A 17,041-nucleotide genomic window follows, 5' to 3' on the forward strand; every position below is an offset into this window, starting at 1 on the left:
GTCTTCAAGCGGATTGAAGAGTCACATGGTCTGAGGGTCTTTGAGCCCTTGAAGATCTTGAAATCCTAAAATTTTGTATCATTTGCATTATTTGGAGCAATGCAGAATCCTAAAGCAACAACATATCAGAGTGTAGAAAGTAATTTGGGGACCATAGGGTCCAACGTTTTCATTTAGAAAATAAGGAGACCAAGACCAAGAATGGGAAAAACTAACTCCGGGCAGCTCTGGTAATCCTGCAGAGTCAAGTCGAGAGATGAGCTGGGGATTCCCAGGCCTGTGGGTTTATCAGTAACGCACAAGAGGTCTGGAAGCTCATGCAATCTCAGCTCTGTGTTCAGAATCCTCCCTGGGTCCAGTGTTCGCATCATCCTCCTGCTTTCTCTCCTAACTGGAAAATGTATGTACATACAAGAAGTACCTAGGTGGGCGGAGGGGAAAAAATCAGAATTTCTTCTTTAAATCTAATGAGGCATCTACCTGGGTAGACTTTTAATCTCATTATGAAGCTATAATAGTTGTGACGGAAGTTTATTTTAATGTGGTTATTATAACAGAGGAATATTCTGGTGTGATGAGATCACCTTAATTCACTGTAAAACATCTGTGTGTGGTGCATTGTCTGATGCTCTTGAATACGAATATCACTTCTCAAGGTAGAATTCTCAGCGTCTCAATTTTCTGTCTGGCTTTTAAATTGTGTCTAATTAAAGGATTTCACATTCCTTCACAATATTGCCTCCTCAAGCAGAAATAAAACGACAGAAACACACTTTGTGTTTTTTCTTATGAAAGACATTCTGTTAATATTTGGGTGGGTTATTTTGCCTGAAGTGTGTTAATTACATTAATTAGCCTTACTTTAAGAACAGTAACTAGAAGTTGGTGGAGTGAATCTGAGTTAGAGCATTGTCATTCCAAAACCTCCCTTCCTTTTCCCTTCCTCCCGACCTCCCCTGCTTTCCCACTATAAAAACACCAGGATATTGGAAAGGGCTACTCACTTGGAATTGCTATCATGCATGTTATTTTTGAGATGAAAGCACAGACACCTTAAGAATAATATTCAATAATTTTATTAATCTCATAAAGAATGATGAAGCTCACAGAATGGGAGCTCCTCGGGAATCAAGGACACATAACACAGGATTCTAACCTTGATGAGCAAGGCCGCGTTGTTCTCTTATTTTTCCTCATGTGTATTCTCTGGGTCACCTACCTGGAAAAGAGAAGGAAAAATAACACTCTGTGGTGGGAGCACCAAGCAGGCAGGGGACAGTGAGCTTTCAACCACCTTTATTGAAGCAGAAAATACCATAGGCTAAACTCCCTCCCCAGATGTCACTATTCTGCGGAAACTAAAAAGGACCACATATTTTTTTCTTGTACCCTGGCTGCTGATGGAAAACATTACAAAATCCTGAAAGAATAAAGAACTTGCCGATGTAAACTCTGTCACTGTTTCCGCCACAGCCATGCCCTATGGACTCTGATAAGGGTCACCTCCTATTAAAGCAGGCAAGGAAAAACAATCGTGATGCCAGGTCTCTATTCAAACTTTGCAAAGGTCATTGCCCTCATTCCGGCTCTCAATGAAATGCACAGATTGTATTTTACCCTCTTGCAGATTCAGTGAAACTGTCTGCCAGGAAGGTGCTTCTCAGGCTTCAATGTACACATTAAATCATTTGAGGATCCTGCTTTAAAATACAGATTCTGATTTGGTAGGTTTTGTGGGGTGGACCTGAAATTCTGTATCTCTACCAAGGTCCCAAAGAGCTGATGCTGTTAGTGCCTAGACCATACCATCAGCAGCAAGGGTCTAGGACAGTGGCTCTTAAAATGTGTTGATCATCACCAACAAGAGGAAATCTATTTTGTGTTATACATTATATTTACACATTTTATGCCATAACTTTATATCCATGCTTGTAACATTTGTGTGAAAATGGATCTAAATGAATGTAAAATGGAAACAACAGCTTCATAGAACAATTCTTACCTTTACCAGCTGTGACATTTTCTTATTTTCTCTTTTTAAAGATTTTATTTATTTGTTTGCCAGAGAGACAGAGATAAAGCACAAGCACAGAGAGGGGCAGAGGGAGAAGCAGACTCCCCGCTGAGTAGGGAGCCAGATGCGGTACCCGATCTCAGCATCCTGGGATCATGACCTGAGCCGAAGGCAGACGCTTAACTACTTGGCCACCCAAGCATCCCGAGCTGTGACATTTTCAAGACGAATTTTTCTTCGGTAATTATTTTGATTTACTTGGTAGTTACCCGAGTTTACACAATATGATAAAATTGCAGAGATCTATACACATATACACTCAAGGAAGTTCACGTACTGCAAAATCTGTAATGTAATGCAATCTGAGTAACTCTGAGAATTGTGCCGAGGTCGAGTCCCTGGTTTAGACATCCTACTATAGTCCCACAAGATGGAAAGCAAAGGGTCCATGGGGCCTCTCTGTGCATTTCTTCGCAACTTCCTGCGAATCTATACTAATTTCAAAATAAAAAGTAACAGGTAGTAAGTGGATAGGAACCCACAAAACAGATTTCAAGACCACTTATGCATTGAGAGTCAGTTTGGAAAACTCCCCTCCAGAATATCATAAACAGTGATGGGTTGTTTCACCACACAGTTGCTGTTAAGTGGGTGAGGCAAAGAGGAGTCTTGGGGTGGGACGTGATGGTGGCAGTGGCGGGAGCGGAATGTGAGAAGGAAGGGAGGAGCCTGGGAGGAGGTTTTCTAAGGGCTGCTGGGTGGAGGGGGTCATAGATAATGCATCCCAGAGTTAGGGTGGTAGCCCACATGTGCAGGGAAAATAAGAAACACCAGCATCTACTGGCAGTCAAAATTGTGTCTCCTGATATTTCCGCTTTTCAGAGTGGAGCCCATCCAGAGTTTGGTTTTTGTTTTCATTTGAATGTGTTTTTTAAAATCTGTGGTAATGCAATTGTAAACACAGAGCCCAAGAGGATTTCACGATATTTGGAGAGAGAAACTCTACGGGGTCTTCAGAGCATCAGGAGTGGGAAATACTTAAAGGCAAGCCTGAAGGAGGGGTCGTCAGCATGTGGGGAGCAGCCATGATTATTAGCCCCAGATTCAGACCAAGGAAAGAGGGAGGCAATTTTATGTATTGAACTCGTTAGGCATTATAATAGAGCAATGCTACCCTGCAAAGCACAGAACTGTATTGTCTCATTTTTCTCAAGATAACACAAATCACAAGAAAAATAGAGAAGAAAGAAAAGCACATTCCTTGGCCAGAAGCTTATGAATGTGGAACGGGCGAGGAGTGATCTTAATTTAATTAACTACTATTTTAATGTCACCAAATGCTGAAAATATGAATCATACAACTGTTTTCAACGTAATACCTAACTGATGTAGCTAAATGTAAGAATGAACTTATACCATTTTTGCAAGGCTTCCTTTCTTCATTCACTTCTTTTTTGCTTAGATGCATGTTCGTTTTCTAACTAGATAACTCAAGCATTATTTTGCTCTTGTAATCCAATTGCGGGTAAATCAGAGATATCTGCAAAGTCTAATTTCGAAGAGAAGAAGGTTTTCTCTGTACGGTATAATAATTCATTTCAATTAGCATGATGAAACAAACTGCAGAGCCATTTTTCACTGAAAATGTTGTGGTGGAGTTCGGGGAAATATTAAAGACATTTCTAGAAGCACAAACAAGCTTACACATGCACTTAGTTGCCCTAAGGAAGAAGAGAAGATTACAAATTATCTCATCACACAGATAAGAATGCTCCGTCCTCTTCAACACTTTAGGTGAAATGGAATCATATGTGGTTTATTTATAGTCATTCAACGTGTGATCCCAGGACATGTCCCATAAAAATATCCCTTTTACTCACATTATTCTTTTTTTAATGCACTTATTTATGGAGAAGATAAAATAGAGTCTATTATGGGTTTTAATAAAAAATATGATAGATAAAAAAATATCCATAAGAACAGATATTGCTTCCAGGAACTGAATGATATTGAATAAAACTGATATAATTAAGGGTTACCGAGAAATTTCTGATATAAGCTTAAGGGGATTTCAAATTTTATAAATAAGAAATGTAGAAAAATCAGTGTATTAAAGACAGAGCTTGTTGTATATGTGAACGTGCAGGTTTGTGAAGGCTGAATGTGTATGGCCAAATGAGTTGTAACAAACTAAAGAATGAAGTAGTAGGAAGCTAAGAAGAGCTGTAAAACTAATTGGGGTCCAATATGTTTTGGGCTGCATTTAATTTTCTTGAGGGGAAGAGAGGTCAGGAATGGAATGAAGTCAATGAGAACAGGAATAAGACTCACAGGAAAAAGTAAAAAAGCAAAATGGCCAGCATTGAAAGGTCAGTGAATATCCTAGAGACAGGAAATGAACTTTAAACAAAATAGAAGGTAGTATTTCTATCTCTGTTTGGGAGTTGTTAAAATTGCTATTCAAAAAGGCAATTTCAACCACCAGGTGTTGCTTGCGTAGAACCTGCTTTGGGTATGTATTTAACTTATTAGAAATATCAAGAACATAGATATTTTGCACCAGATAATAAAATAAATATTTAAATGCACAGCAAAATTCTTGCTATTTACCAAGACTTACTTCCTATTTTACTGTAATATCTTTTCTTGGAAGAAAAAAAAAAAAAGAAAAAAAAGCAATTTTTGAATCATCTCTCCTAAGAAGTCTTCATTATACTAATGACTATTAGTCTAAAAGTCTGCCCATCGTGTGAAATCAAATAAGGTAAATTTCCTCTTTTGTTAGAAAGCTACTGCCAGTCAAAACCCTTTGGGATTGATATTTGACATGCAGCATTTTACAAAGGGAAAACAGGATTGCAAGTTTGGTTGATAGTCTTTTGCCTCCACTCTCTTAAGTGCTAGCAGTGACAGAATAATGCAAATTCTGAATTAGCATCCAAATGCTTTCCAAAGTAAAACTAAAGCAAATAATTGCTACTTTGAATTGCCACATCTAAGGGCATCTTTTGATTCTACAAAGCCTGAGTTTTAAAAAATAAGTGTTCATGGTTCTATTGAAGGCTAATAATCATTAAAATTAACAATTGTTAGGAAGATTGTTTTCCTTAAGGAGGCATTCATAATTGGGCTGTCTTGGTGCCCTCATCTTCTCGTCTTCTCCTGCCTTCCTGCTTGATGCTGTGGGATTCTGGGAAAAAGACCATATGATGCAGCAAGATGATGCTGGGGTAACAGACAGTATAAACAGGCTTGTAAAACTCAAACAGGTCGCCAACAAACCGGTGTTGTGCCTAGAGCTTCCAGTAACACTCGCGTTCTCTTTTCTCCCCCAAGCATTCTGTTAAGCTTTTCCTCATATATCACTATTTCATGTAAATATTTGGACTGGCCCTTCCTGGCACTATACACCTATGTTATGCTTTTAAAACTGTGACTCGTCCTCTTCCACCCACTTGTGGGAAAGACTGTTTTGCCTACATTTTTTTCCCCAGTCACACGTATTCTGAATTTTTTTGGCATTGCCGCACGACAGTTTGCTCTAATTTGGCTCTGCAATGGAGTGTTACCAAGGCTTTCTTCCCCCCCTCCCTCTAAGCAAAGGAATGAGTTGGAGTGTGTGCTATACTTTGCTGTCTTGGCAAGAGCGGAGGAGGGTCAGAAAGGAACCAGGATGTTCTTTACCCAGTGCTCCTGGTCCCACTTCCAGAAGCTAAGGAGGAAGTTGGAATAGGCTACGACTTCAATGGGATACCCGCCCTGACGGCATTTGTTAGAAAGACCTGTACCCCAAACTCTCCATAATTGCTTAAGGGCGACAGTTTGATTGTTGAGGGGACAAAGAGACTTGCCTTTGAGTTGTATTTGTTCCACACATGTGCTTTTTTTCTACTTTGATTGTAAGTTTATTTGGCAGAATGATGGAGTTTGTTGGGAAGGGGAATTAAAGACCCAAAGATCTCCCCTCTCCACCCCACCACTGTCAAATAGAGAGTCTCCCTATCCCAAATCTGGCCCACACAAAATTTCATGTGTTTATAAGGTGCTTGAACTTAAGAAAGTTTACAAACTAGATATATTTTTCCTCTTTGGTCCTTTGTTAAGCACATGAATGGCAAACAGAAAGAACTTATCTGAAAAATCAGCAGGGTAGCACTAGCTGGAATGTAATTTTACAAAACCTGGCCATCTTTCAACAAGAGTGGGTGGATTTTTAGCGCTACAAATGTTTGTGTATTATGAAGTATTTGCCATGGTGACAAAGCTGGGAGAAAACATCCCATTAGCCACAGACGGGCTACAGATTGTTCTGATTATCCATGTCCAAAATTCAGTCTGGCTACGGCTTTGTGTTATTTTCAGTGTTTATAAGTGCTCCATTTTTTTTTTCAACATACTAACCTACAAGCAAGCAAGTATGGATGTAGGTAGCTATTTAACTTAAAATTGTCTTTGAACATGTTCTTAGGGCTTATTCACATAACCTATGTGTAGATCATGTGTGTGTCATCATTACATTTACAGCAGATATGTTGATAGTGTTAAAAATAACAATCTTTGAGAGAATGACAGACTTGTGAAAAGTATCCTGGAGCATTTATTAAAAATAAAAAGGGTCATGGAGAAAGAGTTCGAACAAGGAGCAGTAAAATGGCTGCACTAATTTATTTGCAGGTATTTCTGACTATTGATTTCGGTTGTAAAAGTTAGAGCTTCTATTTTTAAAAGTGACTTTTATCTCAAGTACATGGGGAGAAATGTGAATTATAAATAGCCACCAAAAAATATGCCACTGCATGTAAAGAATCCACACTTCCCCTCTTCCAAACATTTCCCTGCTAAGAAAAACATGAGAAAAAATTTTAATGACTCTTTTTGCCCCTGTTTTGGGGGAGAAAATTTATAAGAAAATGGTGTTTTATGTAGTGGAATGAATTGTCATGCAATAAAACCTAGCATCAGACAGAACTGCTTTGAAGTCACCCATGGCTATGCAAGATAGAAAAGATAGAAGGCAGGCAGAATAAGGGGAAAAGATAGGCAAGAGAAAGAAAGAAAGAGAGAGAGAGAGAGAGAGAAAAGAAGGAAGGAAGGAAGGAAGAAGGAGGGAGGGAGGAAGAAAAAAGAAAAAGAAAAAAGAAAAGAAAAAAGAGGAAAAGAGGGGGAGCTCTTAAGGTCATGTAAAGGCTAAGGGGAAAAGGTCACAGAAAATTAATCCTTATCATCTGAGCAGCGTTGCTGCTAAGTTGACCCACAGTGGAAACAAGAACAGTCTGGAAATTTAGTGAAAAGACGACACAATTAATTCTGCACCTGCTCCATCTCTCAAACTTCTTTTGCTTTTTTGGGTGACTTTTAGTAGAGGTGCTACTGATGTTCCTTTCCCACATAAACGAGGGAAAAAAATCTAATTTGCTTATTTACCACTCAGTCTTCTCAGGCAGGTAATATGACAGATTATTTCACTAGACAGGACTGAGGAGAGACATTTTAATGAGGAAATAAAATGCCTATCACAGGTATTTTGAGCAAATAAAGTTTTGCTGACTCCTTCCAAAAATTGTGCTTTCTCAATTCATTTTGAAAAGCACTAATTCGAGTGCACATCTGTGCAAACCGAGCAGTTGTTTCAATAAAATATAGTCAGATTCTCATATTCTGTAAATATGCTTGTGTTCAAAAGTAGATATACCAATACATATACGATTTTAGAAGAGGCAAATTAAAGAAACTTAGTTTTATAAAGACGGAGGGTTCTAAAGATTTATTTCCAGACTATGGAATGGGTCTGTAGTAAATGTTTCTAATAATCCTATTTCTAAGCTTAGCCTGTGTTTTGAGGTCTAATACCAGTTACGTTTCTTCTTGCCAACAAACTAGTTAGTTAAGGTTGGGACTATCCATTCAAGATTTCAGCACATAAAGCATCCCAGTTTCCTAACTCCACTAAACAATTTCAGCAACCACAGAGCAGAGAGTAAGAGTGGGTCATGGGCATCTGGGGCAGTACTTTACTTAATACTTGGCCACCATCATTGATTTCTGGCCTACATTTGCTTTGGAGTTCACATTTGGCATTTTCCAAAAGACAGTCTGGACCACTGCCTTCTCAGCTTGAGCTGAGACGTTCACTGGGGCTTTCTCTATCATATTTTGCTCATGACTAAATAAAACTAGACCGACATAAAAGGCTAAATTCCTGACACATCTCTTCTAATGGCAAATTTTCATATTTAAAGAATGCCTGGCACATATTTGTGTCTCAATGGAGCCCTACACATCTGTTACTTATTTTGGTGCAGCCTCTATCACATATGCAAAAGTCTTTTGCAGATAAATTACTGCATTTCAATCTGAAATTACATAAAAAGGATTTCATTCTTTAGAAGAAAGTTCTTTACACAGTTTTCACAAAAGGATCATGAGGGTTCCCCACAAAAGAAACAGGCATCACACTGTGTGTGCAGAAATGTGTGATCAGTTACTGGAGTCACTGCTCTAATAATAGTATGCATGCATTCTTTATTAGAGGGCACGCATGCTGAGCTACATCCACTGCGGGTATAGACAGACAAGTGCTTCCTGTTTGCCATAAAACTGGGGGCCTAGAATTTCTATAGGTTTGTATTTGGAAAAGGCATCGTGTACTCACTTCATCCCACAACTTCCCTCCCAAGGCCCAGTGAGCATCAGCAGGAAGACACTTGTAAAAACTCTTCCTCTACGTCTATATCCCCCGCACACCGTCTCCTCTGCCCCTCCCTCCCACCTGGCAAGCAGACCACTATGCACATACTACCCAAAAGCCTAGCTTTTCAAATCAAAGGGAAATTTTAAAACCCTGAACCAAATAGTTCGAGGGGATAGCTTCCATCCCTTCTCTCTACTCAGGTGGGAAGAGAACAACTTACCTGATTGGTACAACTGGATACGAGGCCGTACTCCTTACTAGAGATCCAGCCCCTTTGAAGCTTTCTGGACCTGACTGCCCACAAGCAACCCACATTCTCATTTTTGCTTCCTGCGTCCTTGTCTGCACCAACCAGAGCAGCCTCTCTGCCTGCCACCAGACAAGGTCAGTTCAGGGGGGAGGTAAAGCCTATTGGCCTCAGGTTTGAGTCACATTCTCCAATCCATTAGTGACAAAGAAAGCCAATTTTTGCTTCCTATCTAACCTCTTGTATTTACTCCTCTCCCTCAAATTCAGAGAGAAGAGGTAAGTGATCCAGGGTACTTGCAAATACCAAGTGCCCTTTACAGCGAGTATCTTACTGTTCTAATATAGCTTGGCTATATACCTTCTTGCTAGACTATAAGCAACCTGACAGCAACACCTATATAGTTTTTTCATCTTTGTAAGCCCTGGCCTAACACAGAGCACAAGATTCAATTAATGTTGCTTGCATCCATCAATCAATGGCACTAGCACCTAATAAAATAGTAATGAAATGATAACCTAGTTTTAAGAGACTTCACTCAAGCAATTACATCAGCTGTATTAATCATCATCTAAGGGAAAGTGCTATGTTGTTTGAATGATTTAATCTAATGAATATTAGAAGTCCTGAAGTGTGAGGGTTAACCCCCTTTCCCAATACCCCACCCCCCACTCCCCAATTCTTTCCTACCACACAACACTATTTATAGAATGCCTCACTTTTCAAATAGCCGTCATGGAGATTGAGTAAATAATACAGTATTGAATATGTAAATATCTCCAGGAATCTCCAGTCTTTCCCTGAAGAATAACACGTTGTTAGCTCCCTGAAGTATTTCAAGGACACAAGCACTGAGCCGGGAGCTTACTTTCCTGCTTTTGACTTCACAAAAAGAAGGGAGGTCCCAGGAGCAGGGTGGCATGGACCCCTGAAAGCCTTCACAATCCTCATGGTATTTCCTGGAGTTATACATACAAGCTTGAAAATATTCTTGACACAAAATTTGAGTCATGCTAAACACCTTTCCCATAAGCGTATGTAGCTTTATGTATGGGCTAATTCAAGCAAGTTGTTGTTCTTAGTAATAAGCATTAAATAGTCATAACTGAGCTAGAAAACTTAATTTTAGAGTCACTCTAAGACAAACAGGAGAGTGGCCCACTTGAAAGGAACCAAACCAACAAGGATTATAATATCCAGAGAGAGGGTTAAGCAACTGTGAATGAACAACTGCTCTTTTTTGCTTTCACTATTTATGGATGAATCTCCATCTTCCATTTTGTTGTTTTAGTGTTGTTCGGGGTGGCGGGGGCACAGAGTTTCTGACAACAGGTGGGCACAATCAAGTCCCTTCATCATTATGCATACCTGTGATGTTCATATAATTAATCAGCAATTAATTTTTTTCTTGCCAAAAGATACTACTAAATAAACCTTAAAACCCATTAGCTGCACCAATACTTTCTTTCTCTTGTGTATTCTAACCCATTAATTTGACTAAATCCACTCAACTAATCCACTAATCTACTTAACTAAATCAAATCTTTTCAATAACTTGTCTCTAGTCCTCTTATTTATTAGAAGTGAGAATGGATTTAGTTATACAGCTTCCGGGCAGAAGAAAAGACTGAGGAAGTAGAGGTGTTTACCTAAAGAATGCTTTAGGAAAATCGGGGAAAGGCTGCCATCATGGAAGATATAAGAGAATAGGTTTTGGAGACTGAGGTAGATGAATGAGAGAGGCTATGGATTGAGAGGAAGATGGGAGGCAGAGTCATTGACAGGGCACAGGGAATTCTGGGAGGGTGACCTGTTAGCAGGAAGGTTTGGGGTTGGCTGACACCGGAGCTCCAGGTAGAATGAGCTACAGATGGCTCATAGCTATAGCCAACATTCTCCTATGCCACCTCTGTACTGGTGTGAGCTAGAACTCCAACTGAGAGAGAAAAAGAAGCCAACTTCTTTGGTTTTCAAAACAAGATGTCCCTTTTGCTGCCTGATATTGAAAGTACAAGTATATGGCTTCAATATAAAATACATCTACACTCTAGACACTTGTCAGAGAGCTTTACCCGGCCCACTTTGTGTAATTTTACTGTACTTTACTTCGAGTTCTTGTCAGCAGGAACTAGGAGATAAATTATAAATAACACAAACTTAAAACAACAACAATAATAACACCAAACCCTCCTGCTCTAGGGTTGACAGCATGATTAGATATCCCTGGATCAAAAAGAAAGTATTCCTTGTACTTTCTTTGCTCTGTTTAAGAAGGCAAGAAACTTGTATATTTTAGAAAGATTTTCATCCACACTCTTACCTTAAAATGTAAAAGCGTTGGAATGAAAAGGAGCTGACTCCAGTTATCTGGAAAACATGTTTACGTGGAACACTTCACTCCCTGGCAATGTCAACCAAATGATGTGTCATTACAAGAAGCAACGATGCATAACATCAAAAGAGAGTTGGACCCACCACATTTCATCACACTTCTGCTAGCATTCCAGAAGACCTTCTTGTTCTGCCTTCTTTACTGAATCAAATATCCAGAGCTACCCCAGGCAGTCAAATGGCTAACATTTTGATTTTTAAATCTCCATTGGAAATTAATGCATAGGTACATGACAACAGAAAAGGAAGCAATAATGTGAAAAGCCTAGGCACACCATGACATTATCGTTTTATATAAATGCACTTACATTTTAAAATAGATAGCAATGGGTCATCTGAAGAAAGATACTGTATCTTTGTATGACAGTGTTACTGAGCTTAATACTGTGTAACTTCTCATCCACCAGAGAAAGAAAGGGAGAACATTGGGTTGCTTTTCATTGACCTCTCAGGCGTTTTTCAGGACGACGGCCACATCATGCAAATATTTAATCAGTCCCTGAAAATTGTCAGCAAGAGGCAGTTCAAGGCAGCATTCTTCATTTATTACCAGCATTGCTATAACAGTACTCAAGAAATACAGAGGGGCACACCAGTCTCCTGTCCTTCAGCCACACTACTGGGAATTCTCATTCCATCAATGGAATGTGTCTGCCAAAATCGAGATATAAGGTCTTGCAGATCATTTCATTTGAGGAAACGTAAAAAAGGACTAAATAATGGATGAAAAAAAACCTTTATTTTTTTTTTTTAATTGGGGCAAGGAGGATGGAGATTGATCCAAAATGGTCCCATTTCCAGGGAAGACAATTGTTATTTATTTTTTTAAAGATTTTATTTATTTATTTATTTATTTATCTGACAGAGCACAAGCAGGGGAAGGAGCAGGCAGAGAGAGAGAGGGAGAAGCAGGCTCCCTGCTGAGCAGGGAACCCAGTCCTGGATCATGACCTGACCTGAAGGCAGATGCTTATCTGACTAAGCCACCCAGGTGCCCCTTGGGAAGAAAATGTTTAAAGCTATGGTTTATGAATTATAATTTTAGGAAAAAATTTTAATCTGAATTCCAGCAAAATCAACACTGATGGAATTCAGAATTTGCAAGAGAATGAATCAAGTCTCAAAGATAATCAATTATGTTTAAAGAACAAATGCTGAGAGATAAATTATCACATGTTTGGTTGTATAGGGAGAGGATTTGTGTCAGCAAATCAAATAAAAGGGAGAATAGGGACCAAATGTTCAGGGAGAAACATGGCCATGGCATCCAAGCCAGCTGGTCAGCAGGTCAGGAGGGGTCTACAGGACTGACTGCCTAAAAGTCACCAGAAAGTAAGGGCCTCAAGTGACTAATTGGGAAGTCAACCAGCCTGGATTAGTCCACAGCTAAGGAGAATAGTCCTTGGTCTTTCCATTTAAAATAGACTATAGGAAGGGCCAAAGGTAACTTACAAAGGACTTTTACTGCTCCTCAGGCTGTAAACATCCCCTTTGTCATGAGAATATAACAAAGCTCCCTATCATCACCATGTCAATATTTTTCCTGAACTGTCCAGGATACCTTCTCCAAACCACCATGGAAACCATGAGGGTACTTCAAATAAATCTAGGGTTTCAGGTCCCAAATCCCAAGACCCCTCCTTATCATGGCTGTCTTACAGGTTTGGGAAAACTTTGGGCAACCTTGGAACATGGGGAAAATGGGGGGAGGGCAAGGTTATGTAAAAAATAGGATTTTGTAATCTGGAGAGCTCCACTGACCATGAACCCATAAATTCAGACATGTCACTTAGGAATAAGGAGAACATACAAACTGGTCTGCCCACTGCCAGTTTATAGCTACTATCTCAGAATAATTGTAAATACTGCCTCATTACTCCTAAACATCCCAGTTTGGGTTCTGTATTATCTGGGAACATTATTAGAGACATCATTAACAAAAATCACCTTCTGACTAAAAAAAAAAAAAAATTGTTTGTGTGAGAAACTAAATGTAGCTAGCTAAAATAGGTTCTGTTCAGTAAAGAATCAGCTTTCATAAATTGGTAATAAAAGGTAGAGTATGAGAGAAATGTTGACCCTTTTAAAGTTCTATCTTAATTTCTTCCTCTTTGTGTGGGCAGTGGTGGTGGTACTGGGAGATGTGTGTGTGTGTGTGTGTGTGTAATTGTTAATGCTTCTTAAAAGATCTTAGTGTCCTATCAGTAAAGATTTCACACAAAGCAGCATTACTGCAACTTATTCGTTTGAAAATTTCCCAAGCAAAGAGGTTGTCAGGAAAATGGGGGGACGGGGTAAGTTTATGAATGGCTGTCAGACCTATCTCCTGTCCCATGAAGCATATAGAACTTCTCTGTGTGGGACAGAACATACTCACATATATATCCACCCACACATATATCCGGGCACAATGAGAAAGTAAACATTTGTGTTTTTGTCCTTTAATTGAGGGAGTGGCAGTAGGCATGGTGGAATATCAGAAAATTGTGGCAAGGGAGAGAAACTTTAATGGCATTAAATTCCTCACAAAGAATGTCGCATTTTGCCCTGGAGAGCGGGCTAAGAGGACTGCACTGCCAGATCAACGTGGGATTGAAGAGCCCCTGGTGGGGCTTTCGGAGCCCCCAGCAAAACAGGGATGCTGATCCTTGAAGCAGAGACGTGACATGGACAGCCTCTGCCTGTTTCAGAGTCTCGCTGGGATCTCTTTAACATCCTCTGGTCATTCTGTAAATCAAAACTAGCATGGAAACCACTTCAAAATACCCATTTTATTTCTGCTTTTTGTCTATTGCTGAAAAATGCATGAAAACCTTAGGAACGATAACATGAGAGGGCCTAAAATGATGGTGATTTTGTTCCTCTTCATTCAAGAGGTAGGAGTGAGCCCAGGAAAGGATAACAGGAGAGTAGGAAGTGGGAGGCCTCATTTCTTTCCTTGTAATGGCTGCAGCCTAAGTTGCCTTTTATCCACGTAGGCCCACACCACAAGTTCACTCTGGAAATCTCTTCAGCTTGGCTACGTGCAGATGTAATCGGACCTGTTCTGGGCAGTCCTAATTGCAAACACATTTCTCCCCTTCCGTGGCCATTCCGAAGCAAGCAATGGTCACAGCCTTGCCAGGGTTTTCTGGCATCTTTTTCCTTCTTTGTTTCCAAATCTACATTTTTCTATGAGAAAAGATGCACGAGAGATTGTAAACAGGATAATTATATGGCAATATGATTTCTAATGCAGGCTTTCCTTGTGGATTATTTCAAATGTGTAGGGGTTTGTTTTGGTGTGTTTTTTTTTCCACTCTGCCTGTGAGTCAGAGAGATAAAATGTTGTTTTGAAAGCACGAGTATATGGATCCACTAGAAACCTCCTACGATGTTGCTTAAAACATTTTACGAAAGATTACTGAAAGGAAGAGCAAAGAAGAGTGAGAAGGGAGTACAGAGGAGGTGTGCAGGTCCCAGGCATTCATCCCATGTCACTGTGGACACGGGGTCTGCCCCGTGAGTCCTCTTTTTTCCAGAACAGTGTGGAGAAAGAAGAAAAACTATATGCACATAGAGCTGTAAGTTTAAATATGACAAAGTTACAAAGTGATCCTGTCTGAGATGACAATGTTTTGGTTGGGGGAGGGGATGAGTATGAGTCTTTGGAAGGATGCGTCCTCCTGTCCTTTCCCTATGTCTTCACTAAACTTTCCACTGTGGTTGGTCAAGTCAGATGCTTGGGACCTACAGATGGACAGGGTAGTGTCAAACACCTGCCCACCCTTCAAGCTGGCACATACAGACACAGCACATTTATTTATTGTGGCACAGAAAATCATATGACTTGCGGCAGTTTAAGCTAAGGGGCACTTAGGACCCCCTCCCCCACCCCGGCTGTGTGGCACAAGTCCAGGCTGCAGGGGCATGTAGATTTCCCGTGGAATTGGTGTCCCTCGAGCTCTACCCCAAAGAAAGCCCCAAGACGTACTGTCTGCTTTTTCACTGATGATCTGTCTTCTATGCCAAGCACCATGCCTAGCATATATTAGACGCTCAATAAGTTTTGTTGAAAAAAATTGTTAGTCTGCCACCAGAAGATTGAGCTTCTTGATAATCAAAAGACCTTCAAAAAAACAGACTATTGATTCATTCCTTCAGCAGCTAGGGACACAGGGATAAAGGAAGTACCGTCCTGCTCCGGGAAGCTATGGTTAATGAGAAAAACACATGTACAAGAGTCAAGTGAACAGAGCACATGGATCTCACGGCGAGAAATCAGAAAAATTTTCACATAGAAGAGGATCTTGGCCAAGAAGACTTTGCATTCTCTAGTCCCAAATATCAAAGAAAATAATGCCAACGTCTAATCTCTGCCATTTCCTTCCTTCTCAGGAAGAGGGAAAGCTTGACACATCAGAGAGGATGGATTATTCTGGATATATTAGAATCTGTTTTAGTTGTAAATACTAGAAATGACATAATCTCCCTATACACCTCATTCAAATTTAACAGGTTCTTTTTTTTTTTTTTTTTTTGAAGAAATCTTCCCTTAGATATTGTCGGGTAGTCACATGCTGGAGAGTCAGGTAATCCTAGGCTGATGCATATTAGTCAAGTGACCTTAAGAACATTATTTATTGTATGTGATGGTCCCTTAACCATAAAATGGGGATAGCATATGTCGTGTCCATAAATGTCATCCCCTCTCTTGCTGTCCCACACTTGAAGGTACACTTGGCATGTTGAGGTTTTTGTAAATAATCTATTTAACCATTAGAATGGTTGGTAACCTTCATGTATAAGCAAATGCAGTGAAGATTCTTGGATGGCTCATAGTTTGCCTCTTACCCTTCTCAAATGTAAATAAGAGCAGCACTATTTCTTTTTCAAGAGCTTCCTGAGGGAAACACGGAGTGAGAATAAAAAATATCAACCTGGAACATCAATGTTTACCATTCTTCAAATGAGGAGAATCTTAATACTATCCATAACCACATCAATAAATATTAACTGATAATGTTTATTTTTGGAACCAGCAATATTCTTTAGGCACTCCACTGATAACATTAGTAAGGCAAATGAAATCTTTCATGGGTTATTTTAAAAATTCAATGTATTTAATACATTTATTTTTTTCACAACTCCTAATTATATCTTCATTAAAAAAGTTCTTGACTACTATGTGTAATTTCACTCTAGGAGCAATTAAAAATTTTCTGAAGAGTTTCAGGAAAATATATTTGAGGGAAACACTTGAAAGATATTCAGCAATCTGAATATCTAGAGGCAATAAGAAAACTCAAATCAATGACATTTGAGTTGATTCCCATGACACATTTACAGCAAGTCTGTTGACTTTACTTCAACTTTTCTTCCTAGAAAATTTTTCTCGCAGCGGCTAAGCAACAAATTTCTTTTCTTAGTCTTCTGGGTATCATAGTAATCATCGACAATATCCCCCCACCCCAAAAAACAATGAAACAGAGTAGGAAGAGAAAGTAGAGCCTTCTGTAATTAGACTCTAGCTAATACATTGGCTAAACAGCTTGGCAATGACTAATTTTAGTTAATTCTAAATTACCCATCCACAGATAATTCATAAGGTAAAAATTTATAGACCATTTATTGTGTGACATCTGCTTTAGTAGGTACTGAAAAACAAAAACAAGTAAGACTATAACCTCCCTGAAGACATTTTTTTTTCACTACTGTA

The sequence above is a fragment of the Enhydra lutris genome, unplaced genomic scaffold (assembly GCF_002288905.1).
Source record: "Enhydra lutris kenyoni isolate GAN:26980312 unplaced genomic scaffold, ASM228890v2 scaffoldscaffold1, whole genome shotgun sequence".
Taxonomy (NCBI): Eukaryota; Metazoa; Chordata; class Mammalia; order Carnivora; family Mustelidae; genus Enhydra; species Enhydra lutris.